The sequence below is a fragment of the Momordica charantia genome (assembly GCF_013281855.1).
Source record: "Momordica charantia cultivar OHB3-1 chromosome 2 unlocalized genomic scaffold, Mcharantia_2.0 BLBB01000002.1, whole genome shotgun sequence".
NCBI classification, from domain to species: Eukaryota; Viridiplantae; Streptophyta; class Magnoliopsida; order Cucurbitales; family Cucurbitaceae; genus Momordica; species Momordica charantia.
In genome coordinates this window covers 12,308,931-12,320,467 of record NW_028275160.1, presented here as the reverse complement: position 1 = coordinate 12,320,467, position 11,537 = coordinate 12,308,931, and the positions used below count along the sequence as shown (strand labels likewise).

Here is an 11,537-nt window from a genome sequence, read left to right as displayed (position 1 = left end):
TTAGTTATCAATGATCATAAAGTCTCGAGCATGTTCGTTAAAAAGTTCATCATTGCTATCATGCAATTTGATAAAATTATGAATTAAACAATATTCTATAGATATATATTTTTTAGTGCTAATAGGACAGGAAAGAATTTGCTTCAAAATAAAAATCGAGCCTTCAATACACCAGAGCAGAAGTAGTGTTCTGGCTAGGGTTTGAGAGTTCGCAACCCTTAAAAGTCTTCAGTCCAAGCTTGACATTAAGATTTGTCTATTTATGGGTAGTAGCAATGGCTTGATCCAAAGTGTGCGGTTCAACTCCAAGTACTATTTTGACGGTCATCTCGGATGGCCTCATTGAAAGCTGCAATAGTGTTTTCCTCAGTCACATTATCTTTCATTACCTCTATCAGATTGCGAAGTGATGAGTATCGATAATTGAATAACTCTTCATTACCTTGTGGTTAGTATCTATCATCTCTAAAATCATGTAAATGATATCTTTCTTTACAATAAGGTGATAAAAATCCAGGCATATTAGTCTATAAACCTGAATTAATAAGATAATATTGATATGTTCAATAAGAAATATTTTAATCAATAAAACAATAATAATATATAAAAATTATTATTAAAATACATATATACGCGTACCTCCTGTGGGCATTAGAAATTTATTTGTAGGATCTATAATACATTCAGAAAATATTCGAGAGTCATTTGTTGTTCATTCTCAACCAGATATGATATATGTGTAAATCGCATGTCAAACGAGCAAACACACACTATATTTCATATGGGGTTTCTTTTTCTACCACGATATGAAATTAGCTTATCTTGTGCTATGGATCCACTAATGTGAGTTCCATCAATTGTACCAACACAATCCTATTCAACAAAAATTTTGTATTTTAAACTAATTTTCATTGAAATAATTTACTTAAAAGATAATAACTAGTTAAGAAAATTACCTTAAAAAAGGTAGTATTTGGATCTAAACATAATTTTCGAAGGGACAATGTCAAGTTCCACAAGACAAATAATCTTGGTTCAAAGCTTGCAAACTTCTTTCAGAACATGGTTAATGTTGGGTTTTCATAGAAATTGGATACTAACATTTTGTAGCATGCAATGGAATTTAAGGAAAACCAAGTAGCGATTGGAGATTAATATCGAATGGAAAAATCTCACGTTTCAGAGGCTGAATCCTTCAACTGATGATGCAGTATAGAATAATTTGAGACTAGAAATATTCTTTGTGTTTTACAGGATATAAGTTTTCTCAACCAATCTCTCTGCCTTCTTTTTCTATGGATTTTTCAGAATTACACTCTTATATTGCCACCACGTATCACATACTGTGATACAGAGAGAAAGAGATTTGAGGGGGGAGGGGGCAGTTACTTAACCGCTCCCTCAATTCAAAATTCAAATATAAATTTGAATTTTTGATTTATATCAATTTAAATAATTGATAAATCCTACATCTCTCACTCGCACATAATGTACTTTCATTATGGGTGGATTAAAAAAAACACTACGTCTCATCTTCTTATGTGATTCTTTCATGTCTCAAAAAATAGAAAACACATTACAGTTCACTAGCACTAAAAATTCATACAAGAAAATAGTCCATGTGACTATTATACTTTAATTTCGAGAGCAAGTTACATTACAATTGTTAAGTGGTAAAGTAACTTGAATAATTGAGTAAAGTCAGTATGAAGTGCCCTAAAGTCATTTAGTCACATATATCACAACTCATGATCTCTTTTTAAATTAATTTTATATATGTTTGTATTCACAATTATATTATAAAAATATAATTGGTCGACCTATGAATAACTATTACGTGACACTCATGATCTTCCCTTTACTATAAGATTTCCATTATCAAACAACTGCTTTCTAGGTAGGTCCCATTAGATCGAATCACTCATGATCATTGGCAACCTCCCTAAGAAAACTAACATTGCAGTAGAACTTCAAAACTTTAGTCAAAAACGGTCATAAGGGTACTTATTGAGATTTCTTAATCTCACAAGTCTCACACAACAAAGAAGTGGAGATCAATTAACTTCTACTACCCTTCATGCACTTTTTCTCGTTAGAACATATGTCTCAATTAAATATTGTACAAATGATAGTTAAGATATACTCAATATCTAACTTAAGTCTATAACTCTACCTTTATATTTTATCAACTAATGATAACAAAACTTTCATTTGGCATTCAAAGATAGTTTAAGGTGAATACTTTCGATCATAATATGATCTCATCCAATAATTATGATTTTACGTATGGACAATTCCTCAATATCTCGTTGATTCGCAACAAAATATTTTCTTTGTCCGGCAGTAAAAAAAATGTTTTTTTTGGAGAGAGATACTATTTCACCAATCGAGTCACAGGTATCTAACATATTCATACCTAACAATTTTCCACAAAGTGGTGACGAAAGGTATAACTTATACAAATCTTTCCATTTTCCAATTTGATCTGATCCATTCATTCGTCAAGCTATTTACATGATTGCAGACATTTTTGGAACACCTCTAACAGAGGGACAAATAGTCAATTTTGAAAGAACTTATTGTCAACATCTTTCAGATATGAATCTATCTGATTTAAGGGGGGAAAACTTGCATCAGTATCTCAATTTCAATTTAAACATGAGTTTGATTCACAATCCATGTTTTGAGAAATATTTACCATCTGAAAAGAGGAAAAAGCAGAGTCTTTGTCTAAAGAAATGCCTTGAGAAAGGACATATGTATGAACCTTTCAAGGCGATATCTCATTTTAAGCTAGCACATGCTCTCATATTTTATTGTACTACTACAACAATAAAATCGCTTAAAATTATCTCATTTCTAATTGACACACAAAGAAACGATTGCTCGTGTGAGAGAGCCAATCTATTGTCCGACATACTTCTCATAAAATGTACTACACATTTGTTGTGTGTACGCATAATAAAGTACAAAACTTTATTCCATAGTTCAATACACAATCCCATTTGTTTAGAAATACAAAGTTAAGGCCTTCACAATCCTAAAAATTTAATATTGCTATTAATGGTCCGCAATCATATTGCTCGTTGATATATATTGCGCATTCACTTCCTTTTGTGTAATCATATCTCTAACAAAATTGTATTTGATATCTATACGCTTTATTTTAGAGTGATATTTGAGATCCTTTGTGTAAGCTATGCAGCCTGACTATCACAATTTACCAATACAGAGTCAAGCGTACTTTCTTTAAATCCCAAATGACTTAAGAATCTCTTAAGCCATAATGCTTCTTGCACCGTCGCTCAAAGTGCCACAAATTAAGTTTCCATTGTAGACGAGGCTATACAAGTCTATTTATTGAGTAAGAAGACAATCCCGAGGTCGATTTTCTTTCATCCATATCTCTTCCCCAATCAGATCCGAATAGCCTTCTAATTCTGAATTGTTTCATCGGCAACATAGTGAATAATTCACCATGCTTTTAAGATACCAAAGTATAGAATCTTCCCCGAAAATAGGGTTTAGTTCATGGAGGAGGGGAGAAATACAATGGGTACAAGAGAGAAATAACTCATTTAGTGAAAAAGCTTTGGGGAATCCTCTGAAAGCACCAGCTCAGTACGAAAACCAACGGCTCAAGCTTCTTCCCGTCAGCTTGATCTTGAAATCGGGGTATCTTTCCTTGTTTTCAACACATTTTGAGAATAATTTCTCTTCTTGGGATCTTTTCCCCTTGGGGATTGATGATGAGACAACTCTCATCTTGTTGCTTTTATAGCTCCTCTAAAAATTAGGTCAAAATTCAATAAAACGTGTGTGGTATAGAGATAAGTAAAAATCCCGCGTAAAACTTATTACTGCACTGCACTGCCCAGGAATTTCTGCAGAAAGTGATGCTCCAGCATGACATACTCTAGCCTTCCAACACTCCGACATTTCTCCCCTAATTGTGCGGCTCGTCATCAACTTCTCTAGATTCTACACAATTAATCCAAAATAGGAAAAAATAAGCAAGATTTGATTAATTTTTCAACACAAGAAATTATAACATGGTAATTAACTTGTCTACTCAATTCCGCACTTTTATAAACAATTTAGACAAAGATCCTCACAATTATGTACAGATTTATCCGAATAATTACCAAAAGAACTCTCTTTTGGAGAGTTATCACTTCCAATGGGGTTGCCCAGGGTTTGACTGGTATTTGCTTACCATGTCAACGGCAAAGCAGATATCTGGTCTCGTACACATCATGACATACATGAGACTTCCAATAGCACTTTGGTAAGGAACTTTTCTCGTGAGCTTTATTTCCTCATGAGTCGTGGAACACATTCTTCGACTCAAATTTTTCTTTTGCGATAGAAGTATAAATGGGTTTGCAGTCTTACATATTAAATCTTTCAAGGAGTTTTTAGATGTATTGACCTTGTGAGGCTAACATATTTTTGGAGTGATCTCTTTCAATCTTAACTCCAAGTATATAAGTTGCCTCACCCATATATTTTCATTTGAAAGTTTGAGAACAATCATTCCCTAATGGCTAACACATACTCCTTATCTTTTCCAGCCAACAGTACACCATCCATATATAGTGAAAGAATCACAAACTTATCTTTGTTTGTTTTGATATACACACAATGATCATCTTCAATCATATGAGATGATTACTTAGTGGAACCTGATATACCACTATCTCGAAGATTGTTTTAACCATAAATTGACCTTATTAATTTACATATTTTATCTTCTTGTCCTTCGGTAACAAAATCAATGGGTTGCTACATGTAAATTTCTTCTTCCAATTCACCATTTAGAAATGTCGTTTTTACATTAATTTGATGTAATTCTAAATCTAAACTGGCGACTATGACTATAATGAGTCTTATAAAGGTAAACATTGCAATAGGCCAGAAAGTCTCATCATAGTCTATTCTCTCCTGTTCTTCTTTTGCTACAAGTCGAGTTTTATATCTTTCAATAGAATCGTCGGCCTTGCGCTTAATCTTAAGAATCCACTTGTTACCAATTGTTTTGCGTCCTTTTGGGAGATCAACTAATTCCAAAAAACTTATTAACTTTCATTGACTCAATTTCTTCTTCTATTTGGGACATCGAAGAGCTTCCTGAAAACTTCTCGGCTCTTCATCATCATTGGGTGTAATCAATTAAGTCACGAGTTGTTTGTGGTTCGTCCAAATCATATGTAGTGTTTAGATATCTCGCACTTGGATGAGATACTGTTAGTACAGTACTGAGACTAGCTCATGATTGATTTGATGAAAGCAAATTATTTAGATTATAATTTTCAAATAGGGACATCTCATCACTAATCTTACCTCTCTTTGTGAAATTATTCTCTAAGAAAGTAGCATATCGTGATTCAAATTTAGTCACACTCCCACTTTCTTGTTCACTAACGAACACATACCTTTTTGAGTGTTCTAAGATCTTATAAATATACTATTTTTACCTCATAGACCTAATTTTCCATGTTGATGTGATGACTCATGTACATAGGCAACACATCCCTATGTTCTTAGATAATTAAGGTAAGGATTCTACCAGTCCATAACTCATAAGGTATGGAAACAACAGATTTTGAAGGCACATGATTAAAGATATAAGTAGCAGTCAATAGAGCATCACCCCAAAAAGGTGATTGACAGCTTCGCTTGTGCCATCAGTGACCTGACCATTTAAAGAAGAATTTTATTTTTTCCTTTAATTATTTTTATTTCTTCTTTTAAGTACACTATTATGTTATGGTGTTCGAGGAGTAGTTAGCTACCTTACTATACTATTTTCGTCACATACCTACCCAAACTGATTAGATAGATATTCACGTCATTGGTCTGTTCTTAAGGCCTTTACCTTTTTATCTAATTGATTTTCCATCATGTTTATAAATTTTCTCAAACATTCTAATGTTTTAGACTTATGGGAAATCAAATAAACATGACCAGGTGAAATCATCTGTGAAAGTGATAAAATATTCACTTCCTTTATACTCATGGGTCCACAAATATCAAAATGAATTAATTGCAATGGATTTTCAACCTTATTTCCTTTACCAAATGATTTCTTTGTCATTTTTCCCACTAGACAGCTATCATATAAAGGTAATTTTATTTTGTCAAATTGACCTAATTAATTTTCCTTAGTTAATCTAGTCATTCTGTGTTGACCTATATGACCTAATCTAGCATTCCACATAGTCATGTCAACATTTGCATCAACATGTGATGTTATAATGGAAAAACTTAGCATATAAGATATTGTATCACCAACACCCAATATAGTAAACCATTAAAAATAAAGTCATAACCATAAAGTATATTTTTCAAGGACAAAGTTAACAGTTTTCAATCATAGTAAAAGTGTAACCCAGTTTGAGAATGACAGTAATAGAAAGAAAATTTTGCCGAATACCAGGTGTATACAACACATCATGCAGAAATAGAGTGCGTCCATTCCGCATGTTCAACTTGCAGGAACCAATATCCTTCACAGGCACTCGTGCATTGTTTCTCACATACAACCACCTGGGTCCTGATGGAATTCACATACACTCCACGATCTTTAACTACGTGATCAGCTGCTCTTGAGTCTACAGTCCACAAATGATGAGAGTCAGTCAATAAAATAGAGTTGGAAACACAACTTTCAAAAGTGAAATAACAAATCTTAAATGTTTTGAAAGTTTGTACCTTCTTGGGTTCAGTACACTCACGAGCATAATGACCCTTTCGGTGACATTTATAGCACCTGATGTTTTCTTTCTTGTATATTTAGGAAGAACGACCTTGGTATATTTCCCTTTACTCTTGTCATTTTGGCCTTGCTTGCATTTCCTAATTCTATGATCTCCTTTCCCTTAAAAAGTTTTTCATGTTTATGCTTGTGCCCCATAGAAACTAAGGCCAGCCACATGGGCTTCAATGTTGTTAGGTCTCGTTGCCTCCATAAGGTCTTCTTACAGTTCAAGATGACACGTAACATCATTAAGAGTTTTAATTCCCTTATTATGGGTAAGATGTGTGCTCTCCGTCATGGGAAAGAGATCAGTTAGGATATGACCAGCTTCTTTCAGCTCACTATTTGTAATAATATCAAGCTTGAAGATAAGTTGACTAACGTTGATGATAGAAGTTCCACCAAATTTCAACTTCAACGCATCTCGCATGTCCTTGGCAAGGTCATAAGAGCGAAACTTACGCATGACATCATTGTCCATGTTGCTCAACAACGTAATGTGAGCGAGTTAATTTCTCCTTGGCTTCATAACTGTCCCCATATATTGAATAGTGATGCCCTCTACAGGCTCAATCAACACACTACTTAACATTTCTAGAGCCTCTTGTTGTTCCAACACATACTGGACATTTCCTAGATCTCATAATTATCTCTATTACGCTTCTCCCCTTTGTTCAATTCAGCAATTATATTTTTCGAAGTAGGTATCATATTTCAAAGTCTACATGTCATATTAGCACATATATCAATTCACATGTATAACACACTACCCCTTATTATTTTACAATTTTCAAATAAAATTTGTCATAATTATTTTATTCAACATCGAGTTGAAATTTCATTGAGTTTTCAAATCATCGTCAATGATTAAGCAAAATAATTATCGACAAACTTATCACATTGTAAAATAAACAAATATTTTACAAAAAAGTATAAGAGAATAATGAAATACAACCATCATTTAAATGCCCATAGTAAAAACTTGAAAATGGGTAGAATTCATCATTTAGTATATATATCAACAAAAATATATACACGCAACATGTACATGAACACATTTACAATTTCATCAAACGAATAGGAAAAGGAATTTTTAAAATGTTCATAAAGAACTGCTGGAATTTTGTGGTTACAAACAACCACTCTACATTTGTTTTGGTTAAGATATATCCTTTCTCCATTGACGAGGCCTTATGCCTTTCCAAAGCCGCTCGTATCCCGAGCTCATACACAAAGGCTTTGGTCACTATTTCATAAAGGTCATCTCCACTATGCCGACTCCAGACATTATCTAAGAAGGTCTTAAGGCACTGGAGAGATAAGAGTGATCTTAAGACACCCAGTCTTTGATCATCTAGCAGCAAACCTCATTTCCAAATAATCATTTGTAGCTTATTATTAATTTGGATAATAAGAGTGGTCTAAGGACTAAGTATATTAAATCCAATTTATGACCCAATTTAAAATTTATAAGGGATAAGTATTCTATCATCTTATTCACTATAGCCCTCTTAACTTTTGTCTTAGGGACGTTTGGTGTCTTTATCATCCTTGCCATATTTTCTATAACAAATACAAAAAAAAAAAATCATGAAGGTGATTGTGACACACTAAGATTAATTAAGACAAAATCACAAAAAAAAAAATAGAAATAAAAACAAAATATGTTTAAGTATTAAAACAGAACAATTGAAAAACAATAAGGGATTTTGGAAATGTGGTTAGGGACTACAAGAGGGCTACAGATTAATTCCTTTAAAGTGCAATAAATTTCTTTTTATTTTGTCTATTTAGAACAAAACCATACCAGACAACCATGAACTGGAATAGACCTAATTGAACCGGATCGGATGGAACGGACCATCGAACCATAGTGAACCAAATTAGTTGAATCAACCCGAATTGGTCTAACCGGACCAAACCGAACTATATTCTAGATCTGACCGAATCGGGTTAACCATATCGAACCAAACTGATCCATTCGTGAACCAAACGGACTAGACGAACACGAAAAAACTGCAAATTTTCTTTTATCGAGGAAAAAAATGAACAGCATAGCACTACGAACAGAAGCATGAATTCCAGTTCTTCATGAAACTTTTTAAAAAATCACAACTAATTCAATTCTAAGCCAAAAATTGTATATCATATATCATTGGAAAACTCTTCAAACTTGCTTTATGAATATGCAAATATATATATATATATACATATACATATATATATATACATACAATTAATTGATCATTTAACATAGACTTAATTAGCAAAGAACACTACTGCATGCTTTCTAAAAAACTCCAAGAAATATACACGAAATTCCGCAGTCCAGTATCCAATTGCACATGTAAAAAAAATAATAAAAGATAAAAGAAAAGAAACATGATCTAACCAAATTGAAAAACATGTTTTTTACACATGACAATCTATAGGATTCATACGTTTCATAAATTTACAAGAAGTAAACTTGGCTATGATACCAATGTTAGGTTTTTTCATAGGAATCCTCTTGTAGCATGCAACAGAATCTACGAAAACCAAGTAGCGATCAGAGATTAATCATGAACTTGAAAAATCGCACGTTTCACAGCCTGAATCCTTCGACTGATGATGCATATAGAATAATTTGATACTAGAAATCTTCTATGTGTTTTATAAGGCAGAAGTTCTCTCAACCAATCTCTGTCTTCTTTTTCTTTTGATTTTTCAGAATTACACGTTCATACTACCACCACATATCACACGCTATGATATAGAGAGAGGGGGAGATTTGAGGGGGGAGGGGCACCAACTTAATTGCTCCCAAAATTCAAATCTAAAATTCAATTTTAGATATACATCAATTTAAATAATTGATAAATTCTACGGTTAATATATCGAGAGATTGTCTAACCGGAATGTTGGAATCTTTCTTCTACCTAGCAATTTCTCTCATTATCTGAAATGGTGAGCACATATATAACAACTTTTTCTATGACAATCAAATACCTAGAAGCTTTTAAATTAGTTGTGGTTTTTAACTCTTCACAAAATGTTATAATTGCATATTTTTTTTATTCTAAACAATCAAAGCATAATTTTTAACCATATAATCATGAGCTTTAAGTGTACAAGTTCTGTAAGGTCGTCTAAGCATTTGTGCTTTATGCAATTGTTCCCTTATTGAATGAAAAATAACAATATATCTTTTTCCTTATATTCATCTTCTTTAAACAGGTCTATCACATCATTATCTCTAAAACATACCTGGGCGACAGAATAAAAAAGCATTTAGGGATTTGTTCATGATCCATGATTACAAAGTGGATCAAGCCTCTGAAACCGAACTTAAGCGAGCTTCAAAACCATTGTGATGTAAATCCACAATTAATATTTGTTTTAATCATGTTGAAATTACATAATCTAGTAAAAAAACAACTACATTCTTTAAAAAAACAAAAATTATAATGAACTAACGACATATCAACAATTCAATATATTAACAAACTAAAAGTCTTTCCTTACACAAAATAAGAACCAACAATATACCAATTAGTCAAAGGTAATAAACTCTAAAAGTTTTTCCTTGCACAAAATATAACAAATGATATAAATTTCAGTCAAAGGCATTTGATAATTCCCCTCCTTGATTCAAGAGTATCCAAAAATGTATGTCTCTAAGATTTGTCCTCGAGCAAATATTTCAATATTTTGGTATAAACTTTATCGTCAAATATCTACCATGTTCTTTAAAATCTCTAAACATTTGTTCAATTCTTCATCAACACAAGCTTTTGCTTTTGATGAAGCCTCATTGACGTCAACTGGTGAAGAATTGAGAAGTCTTTTCTCAAATATATCATTTCTTCTCTTTGAATTCTCAACATAAGCATCTACAAAAGATGACATAGTTTCGCTTAATGTTCCTCGCTTTCTTTTGAACTTCTCGCTCATGCTACTTTAACCGTAACCTTCACTGCTTATGGGAGCATTACTTTCAGTTTTATGTGTCGATGGATTTTGTGGAGGGACTTCCAAAATTAGAATGATATGACTCAATTCTTGTGGTCGTAGACAGGTGTCTACGTGTAGTCATTTTATCCCCATCAAACATCTATTTACAGCTGTCTCAAACGCCAAAATTTTTGTTAAGGAGGCGGTTCGTCTACATGGGATCCCAGAAGCATTGGTTTTATCGTGATAAGTTGTTTATCAGTTTGTTTTGAGAAGAACTATTTCATTGTGTGGGTATTACATTGCTTCGTAACACTACTTATCATCCCTAAACAGACGGTCAAACAGAAGCATTAGTTTTGAGAAGAACTATTACATGGGATCCCATAAGCATTAGTTTGTCGTATATGTTCCAAGTGAATCCCTAGTTTTGTTGGTTAATTGATCAACATTTGAAGGATAGAGATGTTGTGTTGAAAACGCTTAAGGAGTACAACAAAGGATGCGAGACCAGGCCAATGCTAAACGAAGGGATGTCGAGTTCAAAGTAGAAACTTGGGTGTATTTGAAGATGCGTCTGTATTGATAACAAAATTTAGCATCACACTCCAATGCTAAGTTAGCCCCCTCGATTTGTCGGACCTTTTCGAATTTTGAAGCGCATTGAGACTATAGCCTACAAGTTAGCCCTGCCAGAGACTCTTGTGATCCACCTTGTTTTTCATGTCTCTCAATTAAGAAGGTTGTTGGCAGCTCACTTACAATTTTTCATCTACCTTAGGTCTTAGGTGAATATGGTATTATTAAGGTGCAACCTACTGAAGTGTTAGGTGTTCGTTCGAGT

The 11,537-nt window shown here is 33.1% G+C and overlaps 1 pseudogene; it reads right to left on the bottom strand.

Annotated features, from left to right (window-relative positions):
- On the bottom strand, positions 1-7,241 carry LOC148212827 (uncharacterized; annotated as a pseudogene).
- Between the last annotated feature and the right edge of the window lie 4,296 nt (positions 7,242-11,537).